Here is a 21108-nt window from a genome sequence, read left to right as displayed (position 1 = left end):
GCTAAGAAATAAATAATAATATTATTATTATCTTCTTGTCTTTCTGATTGCTAAAATTTTAAAAAAAACTTCACAGCCCTGGGGGTGAGAATTGGCCTTGCAGGGTGACGATTAGCCTAGGACAGAACTCACCCGGGGTCAGAATTAGCCTGTAACACTGGCCCTGTGGTTGAGTCTTAATCTTCAGCTCTTTTGGTCACATTTGCTAAAATTATTATTATTATTATTATTCAAATGTACTATTCCATTTAATACTGTACTATTTAATTAATAGTCTTAAAAAATGGCCAAAAGTGGTTAATGAGGACTGGTTGTAGTTTTGTTAAAAGCCTGTTTGTGTCAATTTGCATGTATGTAACTCTAAGCCACATCTAAACTTAAACGCGTGGTCAGTACCCTTTATGAATACAGCCTATACTTCGTGCAAGATATTGATAGTATCATATTGGGGGCTGATATATGTATTTGTTCTCAAACATTTCATCTTTTCAGTGTCACAATAATAAATACAATTCCAAACTACCCATTACAACATAATATAGCATTTAAATCTTTGTTTAAGCATTTTACATCCAAGTAATCCAAATTGGTATAGTGCGACAGTGCTTGGGCATGGCTGGGAACAAATGTGTAGAATGCTCTGTGTATGAAAGCAGAAAATGATTTTGTGGGTGTTACTGGATATTGCAGATTTATCACCCTCGTATTAAAATCTGGATGCTCTGTGGTGGAAGTTTCTTATGATATTTCTGGGGGCTGTTGTAGCTGTTTAATATGTGCATTAATTACATGGCTGAAGGCTAGAGATCATTTTACCCATGCCGTGTTGGTTGATGTGATTAATCTTGGGGCTCAGATTTATGCTTCTGTGGACCCAACTGATTTGATTCTGTGGAAACTGATAGTATTGTCATCATTTTCCATGAGTTCTGCTACATATCATATATACACTCCTAGTCTTCAGACAAAAGGATGTTACTATCAATAATGTACTTGTTTCAGTCTTGCTTTAATTTCAAAATTGTTTTTTGTTCACTTCCACTGAGTTGCAGTGATTGAAAATGAGACGTGACACTGTGAAAGAGTGATAGCCAATAGCTTATTTCTACTCCTTGGAGCTCCTGGCTACAGTTACCCACGGCAACAAAACAGGGTGTTTCCACTGAATCCACTACTGATCGGCATGGTTTTTATTTTGCAAGAGTCAATAAAACATGAATTGTTCGGTTAATCACACTGGTGCCCTATTTGGAGCCTCTCATTTCAGTGTTATTATATTTGTTGCTCATGCATGCTTTCAATTGTGTTTTGAAGGCTTTCGTGAAGAGCCTACATGTTTTGCTTATTTTGTCATTTTCTAATGTACACATGCTTGGTTTCACTTGTAATTGAAGGCTTTTGTGAATGTATTTGGCTTCTTGCTTTTGAATAATAAAGTTCTCAGTGCATTGATTGTTCTTGATTATTACTTGCCCGATATTAGATTAGGAAATCGTTTGCTGATTGCACCTCTATACAGTACCTATTAAAAATACCTATATGTTTTATATGCCAGGTGTATTTTTCTTTCCAATAATTAGAACTTTAAATACTGTCTTGTATGACTGGTAGGCAGGGTAATGCCCATCAATGCCCATCAAAATACATGCCTAAACCAGGACATTGCAGGACTTTACAAAAAGAGATACTGGTAGACACAAATTCACAATACTGAATACTAAATACAGAAGTAGCCTGTTCATATTATAGGTTTATATATTACTGCTGTTTTCTCACAAATTTATTTGATTTATACCCTTGTTGCTTTATTTTATTTTCAGTCAAAACTTCACAAAATCTTACACACTGGCCTTGACTTTATTACAGTGGCCATTGTTATTATTATTATTATTTATTTCTTAGCAGACGCCCTTATCCAGGGCGACTTACAATCGTAAGCAAATACATTTCAAGTATCACAGTACAAGTAATAATACAATTAAGAGCAAGATAAATACATACCAAAAGCAAACCAAAAGCCTTGTCCTTTTATGTCAATTTAGTGCACTTTGTAAGCATGGAAACTGAACTGCTCCATTGTTCCCTAAGAGATTGGTGCCTTCAGGGGCAGTATGTGGAAGTTCTCAATATAATAACTTGTGTCCCTGCTCCGTGGGTAGACTTGACTTTAGTCTCCAGTAATGCCATGACTTATGAGCAGTAATGCCATGACTTTCATGAGCAGTAATGCCATGACTTTCATGTAACGCTGTGACCTAAAGCTAGCTGCTTTTGAAGCTCTTCAAGTATAAAATGTGGAATCCCCAGCCCTTCAAGGCCAACATTGCATTTCCATTAAATGTTATGCTCTAGGGAGATGATATATGTAGCAATTTACAGCATATTGTGTAGTATGTTTATTGTGACCTTGTATTCCTGTCCATATAATCTCAGTCTACCCACTAGACAACCGTGACTACTAGTTGCATTTCTCAAGGGCCACATTTAGGAGTCACATACAGGATGTGGTAAATCTAATGTAAAGTTCACCCTGTTCTGTATGGTATCTTCTTTTGAGCATTTTCACCAAGCACTGGCTGCTGCTTAAGTCCTGTATCCTCGCTGACTGGTAGCAACACCACCGAGAGGTAGGTTTATCTGCAGTGATGCTTTATGGCTTGCGTTGTTCCCCTGTTCTATGGTAACAATCGCGATTGCAGAAATACCATTTTTGGGGTAAAATGAAGACCAGATATTCCACCAGTTGCTCTGCATTAGTAGCGTGAATGGATAACTTTGGGGTAGCACTGCACTTAGGGGAAATCTTGCATATTAAGGAATGGATTCCAAGATACTTCGTGAACCAGGTTGATTTGTGGTTAAGGAAAATAAATCCCTCAACATCCTTGTCATTCATTAAAAATGGATCCATTTTGGGTTACCACTGCACTTGAGACAATTTGTGCATTAACATGATTTCCATATATTTGAAGAGTGGACAATCTATTCCAAAATAGCAAGCTGTGGGGTTGTTGGTGTTCATACATAATGTATGAACGCAAGTCACTCTCCTTGTGCAAACGCACACAAAATGAATTACAACTTACTTGAAAAAAGACATTTGTGATCACACATGGGCGACTAGACATACCAACCAATTTAATGTATTTAATATTCAGAAAGAAGGTCACCATTTTTATGTCCTTGAGCAAATTGATCCATTTTATGCATAGATTGTTAGACATGTTGTCAGGCTTAAAAAATTGAGATCAAGTGGAAAACATTATCTTGGAGCTCAGGTTTGTTAACTTGGGTGAAGTCTGCAGATTTCTTTGAAGCTGACAGAATAATTAAGAACACTGACTCTCTCTCTCTATTCATAAGTAGAAAAAAAACGTAATTTACATTTTGACCTTCTTGTGTCAATAGTGTGCCTGCCCTTCCCCCCCCCCCGACAATCGAAAAAAAAAGAAATAATAATAATAATAATCAAATACCACTGTGAAGTTGGAGTATGAGAAGAATAGATTTTAAAAAAAATTCTATCATAAATGGTTTCATTTAGAAAGAGAATGTTTAGATTTTTGTGAGGGTGAGAGATGACAGGTAATGACTTTATGTCCTATGTTTCACAGTTATGTACTCCAAGCACTAGGAGCCTATTTGAATATATGTTCAAAGTCCAAGAATACATATATGTATTTATTGCATAAAAAACAATGGGCACATGAATCTTCAATGCATTACATTTGTGTAGAAAGTGAAAAAGAAGGGCAGTTTGAAACAGTATATATATATATATTTTTTTTACTTTTGGAATTCTGCAACCCTCAACTTGCCTTCTGTCACGGCAAATTTTGTAGAATTGTACATTTATTTTGTGGCTAATTGCCCTGTTTTTTCCCCATAATTATAATGCCCAATTATGCTCCCTCACCACAGCAATCCCCCACAACAGCTCAGGAGCAGTGAAAGGCATTTCATATTCCCCAACCAAACTCTACAGTGGATCTCAGTGAGCTAACGGCTCCTTGGAGACAAAGGCCACCTTGCAAGTGTCCGCTTTGAGCTCATCGGGTGCCTGGCTAGTAGGGTTCTCTATATAGCGTGGTATGGAGAAACAGTCCCTGATGATTTTACCACCAAAGCCATGGGAGTGCCAGAGCTGATGCAATGCGCCTTGTGGAATCCTTGGGCTTTGCCCTGACTTACCTGGCTGTGCCTTACCAGGTGAGCTACTTGGGGACTCCCTAATTTATCATGTTTTTATTATGGTTACAAATGTATTTTACTTTATGTGTATATGGATTAATGATGTATTATGTAAAACGACACAACGTGGTTTGATTAAGGTATGAATGTAGGCTTAAAATATAATTGATAGGGACAATTTGGCCTATCTATAATCGGATGGACTTGTTTTCATATTTTTTGTGGGTAAAGTCAGTTTTTGGCAACATAAGCAAGACAGTTATGAACACCACAGAATTAGCTTTACCTTTGCATGCTTACATTTAAAATATCTGCGGGCAGACGCTGTAGAAGCGAACAAGCTTTCTGCAGTGCACATAGCATCATACACATGATGACCGGAGATGTAACCAATCAAACTGCAGTATGAATAGAAATGCAAGCAACAAGAGAATGTACAAGTGAGCGGGAGTGAAGAGTCGTGATAAGAAGACTGGACTGGACTGGACCGGACCACAGGTGATAAAAATCGGTACGTTTTTCTTCTTAGATACCTGCTTGTATTGAGAGGAACAGTAGTTCCTCGTACAAGTTAGAAAAACTTGTTTGAAACTACCGAGTCTCTATACAGCTCAAAGAGTTTAGCTGTTTTTACCATGTTGCAGCGGCAAAACTAAATCACTTAGAATTACCATCTGTACCAGTATCAAAAGTCTGAAACTTTCTTACCTCAAATGTGAAAAAAACGTACATACCTCTTATACAAAATGAGATATACGTCGTCAAACTAAGGTGAAATTGTTATTCTCCTCCTCCTTCTTCTTCTTCCTCTTCAGTCTACTTTTTAAGGGTGTGTAGCGACTATTCAAACAGAAAAGCTAAATAACTGGACATCTACCAATCACGTGATTCCAATCATGTTGGTCAACGTCAAAACATACCAGGGCGTGCAAGCAGTTTCATATCCACAGCATTTATATTAAACACGTTATTTATGTTTTAAAACAGCACATGTCGCAGGAAAAAAAATATAAAAAATAAATACCGTGGTTTGAACTTACAACATGACGGTTTTGAAGAGCACACGACCTTAACCCACTGCGCCGTTGTTGAAATGCATTCATTTTTTAACCTTAAATCCAAGCCTGACCAGCTTCGATTTCCTGTCTGAAAATTTCTAGTTTCCTGTCTGTGAGGGTAGATACCATAGAATGGAATTGCACACAAGCTTCCTTGTCTAATCTCTGATCTCTGATAAATTGTAGTTCCTCGTTTAATTAAAAATAAATAAAGGAATTATTTATTTGGTAGAAATAAATACATGATTTAAATAAATGCATAGAGGAATAAATACATTTAGAAATAAATATTTTTAAATAAATAAATGTAGAAATGAATACATGTTTATATTATAAATGTTTAAATAAATTAATAAATAGCAAGCTAGAAAACTACATGTCATATTAATTGATTTGGCTGATGCGTTTATCCACAGCAATTGACATTTATATACCTATATAAAAAGTATATATTGCAAGTTGCCTAAAATTAATAGCGCATCAAAGAAAGTCACCGAGGTTGAAACATTTAATGGTAGCTGAGTCAGCATTTACATTGTAACGTTTGAATCAATCTTTTAAAATGTAACAAACAAGGGTCATTTAAATGTATTGGCTGAAAAAAGTAACAAGCAGACAAAACTGATTAAAACTAAACAAGTTTGAATGACAAATTCGGCAACATTGTCGAGTTTTGTAAACATATAAAACTTGTATACAGTAATTAAACGGACTGTGTTGTATAGCGTTATGCTGACTTTGAAAAACAAAATATTAAAAACAGGATTTAATGCAAGTGACAAAACCGTTTTTCTTTACACAAACTAAATTATATATGACACACACGCGCGTACACAGACAGACAGACAGACAGACAGACAGGACACACACACACAGACAGACAGACAGACGCGCAGCCACACGCGCGCGTACACAGACTGACAGACGCGCGGACACACTCACAAACACGCACAAATCTGGCCCGTGAGCAGAAAAATAGTTATTTGTTAAACGCTAGCATGGGCAGCAGTATGAAGTAGTGGTTAGGGCTCTGGCCTCTTAACCGGAGGGTCGTGGGTTCAATCCAAGGTGGGGGACACTGCTGCTGTACTACAATAAATAACAATAATAATAATAGTGCATCTTGTTGCAGTTTGAACACTCGTGCTTTGTCTTTGTTGTGTAAAAACCTGTCCATATGCAGAAACTGCTCGTGCTGCATCCAGAGTTTGGTGGAATTGACAAAAAACAGCATGCAATTTTTGCCATGTTTCGGAATCTGATTTCATACCTCAGCCAGAAATCACCAATATTTACATTTTTCATGGTAGGCAGTCAAATACGTGAAATCTTGAATTTTCCGTGGCCTTACACAACGAGACACTAGCGATCCGTCGCTTGCAGCATCTGTGGAGTAGCGGTTAGAGCACTTTGATCTTGACTGGGTTCAATCACATGTGGGGGACACATTGCTGCTTTATCTAGATTGGTCCAGTAAAAAACCCGACTGTATAAATGGGTAATTGTATGTCACAATTGTAAGTTGGCCTGGATAAGTGTGTCTGCTAAAGTAATAATGATCATAATAATAATATGCGTGTTTGGTTGGTACTTGGATGGGAGACTGCCTGGCAATACCAGATACTTCAAACTTTTTTTTGAAGTTTTACTTGTATTATTAACAAATAGTAGATTAAACAGCAAAAATGAGCTGATTTACTTTTAATTTATTGAAATGGACCGCAAAGGGTATTAATCGCTATTGAAATAATTGCATAAGAGAAGTTATAAATATATTTATTTCACTCCTCCACCCGCTGTTTTAATTGCATTTGGATCATTCCAGACACCACCTGATAAGTGAGCGCAACAAACTCAGCAATGCATTGATCATTAATACATTTTAAAAACAAAACATCTAAGTCACAGCATGCATTATATTCGGGCGGGGACATTTCAATTTGATGAGAATAAGCAGAGTGTGACATTAACAGAAGTGACATTAAATTTATTGTATTATGGCTACGGCTGTCTTCTTTTCATACATTTACACTGTAAAACACGAGACTGAAGTTGGCTTATTCGCCAGCTTCTTATTCACAAGCTTTTAAGTGCATAAATGTATTTGTCTACGCTGAATAAGTAGCCTTGCATTTAATGGGTTAAATCACGTTGGGCCGCTGATTGCTCTGCAGGTACCCAGCTAGGGGCACCCCCTCTGGAAGCTACACCTGTATGTACCCCGGCCCAACATGGTTTACTGGGGTAGAACAGTGGGTACACTTGCTACATATGCCAATCGCTCAGCTTCTTATTCGCTCTTTATGTATCTATGTTGAATAAGTAGCCTTGAATTTAACGGGTTAAATCAGGTTGGGCCTCTGATTTTTCTGTAGGTACCTGACGAGGGGCACCCCCTCTGTAAACTACACCTGTATTTAGCCCGGCCCAATGTGATTTACTGGGGTAGAACAGCAGGCAATCATGCCATATATGCCAATCGCTCAGCTTCCTATTCGCTCTATGTATCTACGTTGAATAAGTACAGAAATCGGTGGCACAAGGTGATTTAACCTTTTAAATGCAAGGCTTTTTCCAGTGAAGAAGCTGTGCAATTGGCATATGCGGCATGTTTGCCCTCTGTTCTATTGGTAGAGCCGCGTCATTGAACATACTTGAACTTGAACATACGAATTACACACAGGCTGCTATGGCCTGGAACTTGGCATTTAGAAATTATGATCTGTAGCCTAATGTACACGATAGACACTGTAAAGCACGCTTTTTACAGGCTCTGTCAGTGTCATTTGTGACTTACAGAATGAAGTTGCATTTTATAATTTCTCTGCTATCTGTTTATATATCAACCACACATGATTACCCAACAAAAAAGCCAGTCACGCATACGCATTATCATACTTGAAATTTAAAATTGTTGTACAATCGAAAACACGATAATGTTGCTTTAGAAAGGGAGGCATATCTGACCTCAGGAAATGTACTCGGCTGGGAAATTAGTGTTGAAACAAGTGAGATATTTGATATTTCTTTTGTTAGTGAGTTTCCCGGCGGCGCAACAAGTTAGTAAGTCATGTAATTAGAAATGCTTGTCAAGCGCAGGATCGAATCCCTGCTCCTCCGAGGAAGTGTGCGTGTAGAGAACTTGTTTTAGATTTTAAAAAATAATAAAAGACTGGTTTTGAATCAAGAAGGCTATCATGGTAAAACTATGGAATTTCCATAATTATCATTGGGGTTGACAAACTTTTTCTCGGCACTGTATAGTGCTCTGAAATATTAGTGTATTTAATGTTTAAACAGGTCTGCGAAATGTCTGTGAAATCCTAATTATAACTCTAGTCCTAATTGGATGACTTGACCATGGGCATATGATTGAATCAATTTTCGTTCGGTATTTATTCTTTGTTGCTTTTTAGTGACAGGCTCGTCAACAACACCAGCCATCATGACACTTCGCCAGTAAAACCGGACGCCCAGGCGCACATACCAAGAAAAACACATGATGCATACCGCATCACATGACTGCAGGTTAACATGATTGGATAGCCGCATAGATGCAAATAACATTCCCTAAACTAGTAGAGTATGCTGTTGCACCGCGAGACAGTACAGCAGCCACTGGTACTCACCGTTCATCTGGGACTCACCGTTGCTTTCCAAAAATACAGTGGAATGGTGCTGCCCATCCCTTTTTTGGCTGAAATCGGTTTCGAAAAGCACTTAATTTTCTTGAGTCAGATGCCATTTTAAGTTAATCTGCACTCACAAGGCCAATATGTTGGACATCTTCAGTCTCAGATATTGTAGTACTTACATTAAATGACGGTCCCGCTAGCGTCTTTTCAGCACTGAGAACCTCACTTCCGTAAGTCCCTGAAACAGACCGTTCGGTTCTTATACTTGTATTATTATTTTGATCAGATTCATCCTTCCTCTGATCATCAGAAGAAAGCCGTGTTTTCTTTTTTTTTTTTTTTTTTTTTTAATTTAGTCGTTGCCAATTAGTTTTTTTTTTATTATTATTTTCTCCCTAATTTGAAATGCCCAATTATTTTTATTATGCTCAGCTCACCGCTACCACCCCTGCGCTGATTCGGGAGGGGGCGAAGACGAACACACACTGTCCTCCGAAGCGTGTGCCGTCAGCCGCCCGCTTCTTTACACACTGCGAACTCACCGTGCAGTCGCCTCAGAGCTACAGCGTCGGAGGACAACGCAGCTCTGGGCAGCTTACAGGCAAGCCCGCAGGCGCCCGGCCAGACTACAGGGGTTGCTGGTGCGCGGTGAGCCGAGTACACCCGGGCCGACCTAACCCTCCCTCCCCCCGGGCGACGCTTGGCAAATTGAGCGCCGCCACCTGGAAGATCCCGTCCACGGTCGGCTGTGGAATAGCCTGAGAAAGCCGTGTTTTGTTCTTTTTGAAGGCTTCAAATAAACTTATTTGCTTCTGTTTGCTCATAACTGTTATACAATTCAAAAAGCTTAAAATATTGTAACATGCGCATACACACAGCAAAAGAAAAGGACCAGTGTTAGCTGCGGACCATGCCAAAATAAATAACAATATTAAATAACTCTGTCTCTATAGATTCTAATGTTCATGCTTCGCTATCGATCATCTCTTTTTCTGTCTCCACACGGCAATACTGTCAAAGTAGGCACTCCCCTTCTCTCCCCTATATATCCTCTCAACTTCGTCCCCGTCAGCGTTCAATAATCCCAGACAGGCATTAGCTGAACTCCGCTCCCTTAGTAAAATCAGGTGGCTGCGTGCCTGTCTATGATTGGTGGATCCAGCCCCGGGATCCAGCCCCAGGAAACATTTAGAACATAAACAAACAGACAACGCACAGACAAGTCCTGCTGCAGAGCAAAACACCGGGTCCCTTCATATACAGTATACAATATCCGTTTGAGGATCGCACTGATCGCAAGATTACTGAAATATTAAGAACCAATGGTACGCACAGTGCGTAACGTGCGTACGGCTACGGGCACCCATGTCAGCATCCAATTGACCCGAGAAGTATTTGTAGAAATTGAGTCATCTGAGGCGGAATTCTTGCATATAAACATGTTTACGATGTTTTCTTCTTAAAAGTAAAGCAGAAGTAAAAACTGAAGCACTTCAACTTCCATTTCTGTGTTGTCATGAATACCATGGAGGATAATTTGTACCAAAATGAAAAAATTAATATATAAATATGTAAAATATATAAATATATATAATAAATATATATATATATATATATATATATATATATATATATATATATATATATATATATATGAGAGAGAGAGAGAGAGAGAGAGAGAGAGAGAGAGAGAGAGAGAGAGAGAGAGAGAGAATTTGTGATGGGGTGCCCACCCCTTATTCATTTATATATTATTTTTGTGCTGTTATGATCTATTACCATTTTTATGTATATATGTATTTGTTCCTTTTTATTATTATGATTTTGCGTTTGTGTGTTTTGGATCGGCAGGGCGGGGGTTAAATTCTTCCCTGCCAAAATACATGTGAGAATGTGACTGGAGCCTTAATTGAGTAATTGTTAATTACTGATTAATTGGGCTCCAGCCACAAACTATAAAAGTCAGGAGAGATCCTGAGTTTGTAGAGAGAAATAAACAATTGATACGTATGCTGGTTTCGCAACCAGCATACTACTTGTTACTGTTTGCTTGTTTGGCCCTTGTGCCCTTTTTGTTTGGTGTTTTGTTTTGTTTAAATCTTTTGTTTTATTATTTTATTATTATTTAATAAACGAGCTGCGCGCCGTTGCACTTCAGTTTTGCTCCACCATTCCTTGTTTTGACTCTGTGTTACTGGTCCGTGATGTCACCACACCTGCGCACTGCAACCACTCTGCCACAATATATATATATAGTAATAGAGTAGGTGTTCCCGATCTTAATTTGGAGGCTTTAGGACCCCGGGGGTTTAGGGAACATCTGCTCCATCTTGGTGAGGGTATCTGCAAAAGGCAGCCATGTTAATGAAAATGGTGTAATTGTAATTGTATGATTTGTTAATTGTTTTGGCAGTTGGCATGACCATTGTAAATTAGAGCCAGCTTCCCACACTTGTTACTATGGGGCATATAAGCCTCACAGTTTGTTAATTCAGGGTTGCTGAGTTGCAGGAAGCAGAAAGCTGTGTGCTCTGCTTCCAAACAGTCATGTAAAGTAAGTACTGTGTTTCTCTGTAACAACTGTGTGTTGTAGTTTCGTATCGGTAAGCAGCTTAGCTGCCCGATGGTCAGTCAGGGACTGTACTCTGTTTAGTTAGTACTCCTTTGAGGAGTTAGGCTTTTGTTTGTTTTGTTTGTTTTTTATGAATAAATATACAGGCCCTATCCTGTTTAAATTACATCTGTGATCAGTAAATATTTATTTTACACACAAGAATACAGTGAAAAGGTCTGGAGTTGTGGCAAGGCATCCCCACTTTGTCACATATGGTGCAGAATGCGGGCACAAATTTTAAAAGAAAAAAAAAAACGGTAATATGGTCAACTGGCTCTGTTGTGAGTATTGTGGAGATCCAGTGCACCACTGGAAAGACTGCCGTGATCTCCCACCACAGATGGTGTGGCCTCTGTGAGAGGAATGGCCACACATGGGAGGAGTGCCCAGATACAGAGGAGCCTGAGTTGCTGGAGCCGGTCCAGTGCCTAACGCCTCTGCCCAGCTGCCCAGAGGTGAAACCTGCGGAGGTCGACAAACGGGAGCTGATGAAGCGATGGCTAGAGGAGCAGACCAGACTGGCCCTGAATGGAGCTGCATTCTGCCCTGCCTGTATGTAATATGTGCAGGATGAGGAAAACCATCTCCAGAGCCAAAGGCTGGCGGAGCCAGTGTTACTGGTGCCGAGATTCAAGGTGGAAGACCACCTGCAAACGAAGCAGAACCCACAAACCCCGAAATTTTCGGGGGGGGGGGGGGGCAAGGGCAGGCGCTGCCTGCCAAAGAGACAGAGAGGGAGGAGCTACCAACCCACGTGCCTGAGAGGGAGGAGCGGCCATCCCACGTGCCCGAGAGGGAGTAGCCGCAGCCCTTCATGCCAGAGAAGGAGGAGCCGCCGCTACCTCCACAGCTACAGAGGGAGGAGCCGCCGCTGCCTCCACAGCCACAGAGCCTTAACATTCCCTCCCACCCACCAAGAATGAACACATTTCAGGGGAGGAGGTGGCCTTGGAATGGCCAAGTGTGCTGTGCACATGGGGGGAGGATGTGTAATAGAGTAGGTGTTCCTGATCTTAACCCTTTGTGGTCCTATGTCGGACCAGGTCCGACATTACAATTTTCAGGTCCCCGACATTACAATTTTCGCTTTCCCGTCCGATGTCGGACCCTGTCCGACATCATCAAAAACACAGGTCTAGCTGTTTTTTCTCCAGAAAAAGCTGAGAAAACCATTCAATGGCTGAGTGAGACCAATAGGAGCCGAGAGAAGCCGAAAAAAGGGGCGGATCTGAGCAATACACATAGCCCCGGCACCACAGAGATAACACGGCCATAAACAAACAAGATAGCTGCTTCTGCATCCAGTGCTCAAAGAATATCACAGACATTTGCAGAGGTTTTTGAGATGTTATAATAATAAAATAATGACTTGGATCGCATTATTGAGGAGTTTGGTGATAAAACGAGTGATCAGGGGATGATTTATCAGTATGCACGACTATGAAGAGGTATGTGAAAAATACAGCGAACAAGGGGTGGGGTGGGGCTGGAGTACTGAGTGTCCTGTTGATATGCAGTGCCTTTTAAACCTATTTTACTGTGACAATAAATACTTTTAAACAGCATGTCTAAAATAAACTGCTCGTGTGAAAATAAGTTGGATCTGACGCTCCTGAGACGCGCTGAATAAATGGACCGCAAAGGGTTAATTTGGAGGCTTTAGGGAACATCTACTCCATCTTGGTGAGGGTATCTGCAATGTTAATGAAAATGGTGTAATTGATTAATTGTAATTGTATGATTTGTTAATTGTTTTGGCAGCTGGCATGACCATTGTAAATTAGAGCCAGCTGCCCACACTATGGGGCATATAAGCCTCACAGTTTGTTAATTCAGGGCTGCCGAGTGGCAGGAAGCAGAAGCTGTGTGCTCTGCTTTCAAACAGTCATGTAAAGTAAGTGCTGTGTTTCTCTGTAACAACTGTGTGTTGTAGTTTCGTATCAGTAAGCAGCTTAGCTGCCCGATGGTCAGTCAGGGACTGTACTCTGTTTAGTTAGTACTCCTTTGAGGAGCTTTTGTTTGGTTTTTATGAATAAATATACAGGCCCTGTATAAATTACATCTGTGGTCCAGTAAATGTTTCTTTTACACACAAGAAGACAGTGAAAAGCTTCCGAATTGTGGCAAGGCACCCCTACTTTGGTGCATATATACATACAGTGCCTTGCATAAGTATTCACCCCCCTTGGACTTTTCCACATTTTGTAGTGTTACAATCTGGAATTAAAATGGATTTAATTAGGATTTTTTGTCACTGATCGACACAAAATAGTCCATAATGTTGAAGTGGGGAAAAAAAATCTATATATTTTTCAAAATTATTTACAAATAAAAAACTGAAAAGTCTTGATTGCATAAGTATTCAGCCTCTTTGCTGTGACACCCCTAAATAAGCTCTGGTGCAACCAATTGCCTTCAGAAGTCACATAATTAGTTGAATGGAGTCCACATGTGTGCAATTAAAGTGTCACATGATCTCAGATTAAATACACCTGTTTCTGGAAGTCCCCAGAGTTTGTTAGAGAGCATATCTAAACAAACAGCATCATGAAGACCAAGGAGCTATCAAAACAAGTCCGGGATAAAGTTCTGGAGAAGCACCAATCAGGGTTGGGTTATAAAAAAATATCCCAAACTTTGAACATCCCCCGGAGCACCGTTAAATCCATTATTAAAAAATGGAAAGAATATGGCACAACCGTGACTCTGCCTAGAGAAGGCTGTCCTCCAAAACTCAGTGACCAGGTAAATAGGGCATTAGTCAGAGAAGCAACCAAGAGGCCAATGGTAACTCTGAAGGAGCTGGAGAGATCCACAGCTGAGATGGGAGAAACCGTCCATGGGACAACTATAACCCTGACGCTCCACAAAGCTGGGCTTTATGGAAGAGTGGCGAGAAGAAAGCCATTGCTGGAAAAAATCCATATCAAATCCTGTTTGGATTTTGCCAAAAGGCATGTGGGAGACACAGCAAACATGTGGAAAAAGGTTCTCTGGTCTGATGAGACCAAAATTGAACTTTGTGGCCTTAGCGCAAAACGCTATGTGTGGCGCAAAGCCAACACTGCTCATCACCCTGAGAACACCATCCCCACGGTGAAGCATGGTGGTGGCAGCATCATGTTATGGGGATGCTTTTCATCGGCAGGGACTGGGAAACTGGTCAGGATTGAGGGCAATATGGATGGAACCAAATACAGGGAAATTCTAGAGGAAAACCTGTTTCATTCTGCCAGAGACCCGGGACTGGGGCTGAGGTTCACCTTCCAGCAGAACAATGACCCTAAACACACAGCCAAAGCTACACTGGAGTGGTTTAAAAACAAGAACCTGAATGTCTTAGAATGGCCCAGTCAAAGCCTAGACCTCAATCCGATTGAGAATCTGTGGCAAGACTTGAAAATTCACCAACGGTCCCCATCCAACTTGACAGAGCTTGAGCAATTTTGCCAAGAAGAATGGGCAAAAATTGCAGGATCCAGATGTGCAAAGCTGGTAGAGACTTACCCAAAAAGACTCACAGCTGTAATTGCTGCCAAAGGTGCTTCTACCAAGTATTGACTCAGGGGGGTGAATACTTATACAACCAACAAATGTCTTTTTTTTTTGTTTAATTAACTTTTGTGTCACAATAAATTTTTTTGTGCACCTTCAAAGTGTTAAGTACGTTGTGTAAATCAAATGATAAAAATCCCAATTAAATCCATTTTAATTCCAGGTTGTAACACTACAAAATGTGGAAAAGTCCAAGGGGGGTGAATACTTAAGGCACTGTATATGCTGTATATCCTGTCAAAACCCCAGCCCCTCACAGACAATTTCCGCCTGGGGGGCTGTGCCCTTAAATAAATCACAATATCTTCCAAAGTATAGACAGCACAGGCATGGTTCAGGGCTTGAATTCAAGGTAACCCCTTGGGCATCAAGACTAAAACCTCAGGTGTGATAAAAGTCTTACTCAGTACCACACTGGAAGGCGATATCCAGAAGAAATACATAAAAAAAACAACAAACGCTTTTCATTTTTTTATGTTCTATAGTCATTTTTTCGACTTGTAGCATATTTTTTCCAGTGCTTCACCAACATGTCTACTATACTGGGTAAAAATTTGGAACTGTTTGAACAAAGAGATCAAATTCTACAGGAGTTTTTACAAAGCTAAGCCCAAGGGTCCCCAAACCTCTCCAAAAATAAATATTGTGTAAATCTTTATGTCAATTGATACACTAAGTTCTAAAACGGATGTTATCTTCTGGCACCTCACATGCTAGCCATTGCCACATGCATTTGCCTTTGAAAGGCTCTTTTTTTTCCCCCCTTATCTCATTCAAGAGGTGGGCGTGTTTGTTTGCACATCGATTACTCTGTGATGGATTGGGCTACAAACAAAGTAAAGGTATGAATGGAAAGCTTGTGACCTCCTGTCACAAAGACGGCCGGAGTGGGTGGCGTCAGACCAGAAACAGGAACACAAACGACAGAGAGATGGGATTTTGGTGAGGCTGAACGCGTGATCGCGTTCAGCATTTAATAAACAGAACAGAAAATAAAAGGTTGGAACACAAAAACACAGGACACGGCACTTGTAGCCAAAATAAACAGACGAACAAAACGGACTAGACAGTGCACAGACAGACGAACAAAACACGGTGAGCAGATAACACTAATATTTACGTTCTTATTTTACTCCTTCTCTCTCTCCCGTTCTCCACTCACCGAACACCTAACCCCGACTGCATGCTACGTGTCTCTATATATACTGTTGTGCTGGGATTCAATTACTAATTAATTATTCACTTGAATCCCAGCACGTGAATTAATTCTGTGCAACCCCGTGCTCACATATTACATTTAACCAGCACGTGAAGTGATTTGTGCTCTCCTCGTGCCTAAATACAAATCTACACTTTTTAAATATACGTGAAACACAGACCCGTTTATATCCCGTGTACCAATGACTATACACCAACATTAACACACGCACACAACATACAAATGCACACAGGGACGGGGCACATTGCCACACCTCCCCTACAACGTGATCAGGGAGACTTCACCGTCATCAAGGTTGTAAGACCAGAGCAGCAAAACGCAAGCTAGTCGATTGCTTTTGTTTTGAATGCATGGGGGTACTAGACACATTGCGAATGGGATATCTCAGCGGTGAAATGACGGATTCGAAAAATTCCTTCGCTGTTTGACGGTAGGAAAACAGCGATTTTGATATCGAGTCAGCTTTTTTTCTCTTTTGCTTTTGTAATAATATTAAAAATGAGTTATGAAATATAATATTTATGTGCAGTTCCGTGTTCCGCCCGCGGGACTAGAGGGCGTAAGAGGATATATCACTTTTTTAATATTAAAAGCTGATCTAATTTTTCTAACATAGCTTTTTGTGTTTTGGTCAGATGACAATATAAAAAATATGTCCCTGTTTTTTACTCAGGATGTGGCATTCTTACCTCATTTTAATAAATACAAGTCCAGTTGCTTCTAAATAAATTTTCCATCGTTTTTATATTATTCGATATTAACAATGGGCCCCTAAAGTAAGACTTGCCCCCCCGGCATGAAAAGCGAGCTCCGCCCCTGTACAAAAACCAATAGAGTGGAACATATTGCTTTTCTGAAGAACCTAGAGGTGTTCACTAGCAGTGCAACAAGAGCAGACCTTCTCTAAAAATAATTGTGATAAAGGTACTAGCTAGCATGCATATATTTACAAAAGTAATTTCTTCTCCGTACTGACTTAACAGTTTGTAAGATTTCTTCACAGAGTCTTCAGCTGTCTTACTGTTGATTGCACTTTTCTCACTCATCAGTATCTTGTCTCTACCTTGAGGAAAACTTAGTATAAAAACTGAATAGTTACTTTGTGTAGTTACTGTCTCATAAGATATAGTCAAATGAATGCAACCGTAACACAAGCAATTCTGGCACCACACAAAGGTGTAAACTTTTTCAGATGGTTTCACAGACCCAGATTAGCAATAGTTTTGTACTACCTTACCTAAATAACACTGACTAGTCCAAGATTAACACTCACCTGGCCTGTGAAACCATCCATTTGATTTTCTTTTTAAACTAAAAACAAGTTGGGCAATTAAACACTCCCCCAATTAAACACTCCTGCAGTGGAAATAAGGTCATGCATTTATTTAAGGATGGTAAGGTCTTTCAAAAGGTTATCCCGCTGGTTCAAATTCTTGCCGGTGCCAAATTGGAGATCTCGGTAGGGACTATGGTAGGATTACCCTCGCAGTGCCACGGAGACTCAAACACCTAGACCTAGGGCAAAGTTGTCCCTTCAAGTCCAGGTCCTAGTTCAAATTGAACCAATTAAATCTCCTTCCAGGCCCTACAGTATTATGCATTTTGACCTATTAAACCAGGAGTGAAACAGCCCTCCAGGACTGGTGATTTTCAAACTTTTTCTAACTGGTACACCTTGTGAAGTGACTTGGATCTGCTTTAACCCCCTAATTTATTTATTATTATTATTATTATTATTATTATTATTATTATTATTATTATTATTATTATTATACATTTATAACACAATAACAAAATGTTCACTTCATGAATTGTGATGTGTGACAATCATGTTTCCCCCTGATTGTCACATATATGGCTGATGTAGCGTCAGAGGGGGTCCTAATATCATTCTGTGTATGAAAGTAACAGAATTGAAATATACAGAGGGGGATCTTAGGCTATTCTCTGTGTCTACTTGATTTCTGCTCAGAAACCCCCACTGACAAAGAATGCTTTTAGAAAGAGCCGTAAACTAACTGCTGGACAAGTGGTATCTTTTCCTATTATTGAGTTAATCATTTAGGCGCCAGCAGTATTTTGCAGTGACACTTTGGACAGAGAACAGTACCCCTCATAAATGAAGCCGACGGGTCGAAACCACGGAACAATTGAGAACAGTGGGCTGTCTCTGAACGAGAACAACCAATGAGAAACACCCCACATGGACTCAGGCACAGTCCAAAATAACCAAACCGACCAATCACGGTGGAAGTCAGGACAACAAAACCAGCCGCGCGACTTTTAGAAACGCTTGAGTTTGCCCATGCTGGAGTTTGCCCATGCTGGAGTTTGCCCCATGAGAGAGCTTCCCATGAGCTCCCCACACTAGAAGTGTGCCCCACAGAAGAAACAGTGCTCCATTCAAGAGAAAGAAGTGAGCTCCACCCGCTAGAAGTGGCTTGGAGTTTGGAGGAATGAAATGGAAGCTAAACTTCTCTGAAGAAAGTTTCTGAATCATGGGAGCATAAGTGCTTGAATTCACAGAAGGCAAGGAAGAACCAATGTTCTGAAGAGTGACTAAAATCAACTTTGAAGAGAGCCGTAGCTTTTTGCCCTGCGAGAAACTGAAACAGTAAACGGAAGCATAGCCAGCAGCTGGACCAAAGGTCATGTACTAGCCGTGCAGAAGAATTGCCACAAAAACACTTCTACCAATTACATACTGTAACTCTTCAGTTGCAACGCAGTATCTAAACTGAGTTACGTCTGATCAGCGGAACTATTTCCAGTTGGAAAACTGCCAACAACAACTATAATACTGCAAGACATTAATACCATCTTCATTGGAACTTCAGATCCAAAGAGCTGCAGTGTTCATCAACACAGATTGACTTATTTTATATGGAAATCGATAAGTATTCAATATATCTAATATTAAATACTTTGACTCGAAAGTAACTGTTGTAAATGCTATCAAGTTAGTAGATAAACTGTTCTAGAAATAGAATATAACTTCCTGTTTTAGAGTGTGTAAGAAATGTATTTTGTTTGTTGAAATGTGCAACTCAAAGGAGTTGCCTCGTAAATGCAGAGAATTTGATCATTGTCCCATTTCTGAGTTCATTTGAATATATAATTAATTGAGGTTGATAACATATTATTAGTTTGGTAGATCATGTCTAAACTAAATTAACACAGTAACACTAATATGCTAAATTAGGTACTGGAATGTTGGATTCTGTTCTGAATGGAAAGTTGAATTAATTCTCGTGCATATTGACAAGATCGATTACAACGAGAACAGGTTTTAAAAACACTAATGCAAAGTAGACACTGTGTGTGATAAGCCATATTTAATATTAGTATATTAACCATGTATGCTAATGATGTCATGGTCGCTGTAATCGTTTGACTATGAGATTAATGAACAGTACACTATTGACGAATATCTCTAACCAACAGCCTTTCCTTTCTGTAATATTAGATTAGTTGTGCACCCCTTTTTATTCATAAATAAACTATTGTTTTATATTTCTGACATGTTGTGTGAATGTCGGTTATTGTCTAAGGAGTTCTACATGATCCCACCAAACTATTATGGTATATCTCAGTTATTAACATTTGGACGTTCTTAAACAGGGCACCTAGAGACTAATTTATATTTAAATAAATTGTATACCTAATTCACTACACTGACATGTGGGAATTTGTAATTACCCTCATAGCAAATGATCTAGTACCACATTTCTCAGTGTAAGGATACAATAAATAAATTAAAACAGTGCCTTGTTGACCTACTATGATTACCGTGCCCACATAACCAGAAACACATTTAGTCTCTGTTAATATGCAGATTGAAATTTTCCACAAGGCACTTCTGAAATACTGCGCTGCAGATCTGCTGGGAGGGAATGCTAATCATAATCATTCATCATTTTGCTTTTAAAGTGTCTTAAGAATGCAGTGTCTTGGTGCATTTGCTGGATGGTACTTTTTCATCGAAAGTTAATTTCATACCCTTTCCCCCTATGGCATCTGGTGCAAAAGAAAACACTGGCTTTGAAAAGCTTATCACAGGAAAATGTATAGGTAATGAGAATCATGAACCTTGATCATACCGCCCTTTTTGCACTGTATTTTTGCAGTTTTCGAATGCTTTTCCCATGGTTATACTACGCATTTCCCATAGTTTACCCAGGTTTCCCATGTTTATCAATATGCTTTTCCATGCCTCTCTATTCTTTGCAATACTTGCCAGTGCTTTACCATGCTTTCACTAGGCTTTATTACACTTTTCTATGCTTTTACTATAAGAAACTTTTTATAAAGGCAACCCTGTTATGTTAATTAGATCTTCTCGTAATACTAACAAACCTGATTATATTTACAGCAAAGGTAGCCTCTTAAATTAGATTTTTTTCTCTTGTTACGTGATTCATTAGACTCAAGTTCTCACTGTCTACATAAAAGGATTAGTCACAAAACCCATCTACATTCCATATTCTACACCATTGACGGGCTACCTGTCTCTGAAAGCACATTCCAAAACTAAATCAGGTGAGTGTTGATGCTTTCCATCAGTAAACTCCAAAGATGCATTGCAATTCAGGGACATCATTCCAGTCATGTGCCACTTTAGAAGACGTTTCAAAGACTGTGGCAGGGTGGCTGGGCGGTGACGTCACGGCAGAAGCAGGAAGGAAGAACTCTGACACCAGGCACTGCAGTTTGAAAAGAAAGATGCGGCTGGCCGCCGTTTTTATTAACAAATAACAAAAATAAATAAAAGGTTTGAACAAAAAAAACACTGCGCTCACAGAGCAAAATAAAAGGTTTAAATAAAACAAATCACTA

This window comes from Acipenser ruthenus, unplaced genomic scaffold (genome assembly GCF_902713425.1).
Source record: "Acipenser ruthenus unplaced genomic scaffold, fAciRut3.2 maternal haplotype, whole genome shotgun sequence".
NCBI classification, from domain to species: domain Eukaryota; kingdom Metazoa; phylum Chordata; class Actinopteri; order Acipenseriformes; family Acipenseridae; genus Acipenser; species Acipenser ruthenus.
Note: the sequence above shows the minus strand (reverse complement) of the source record.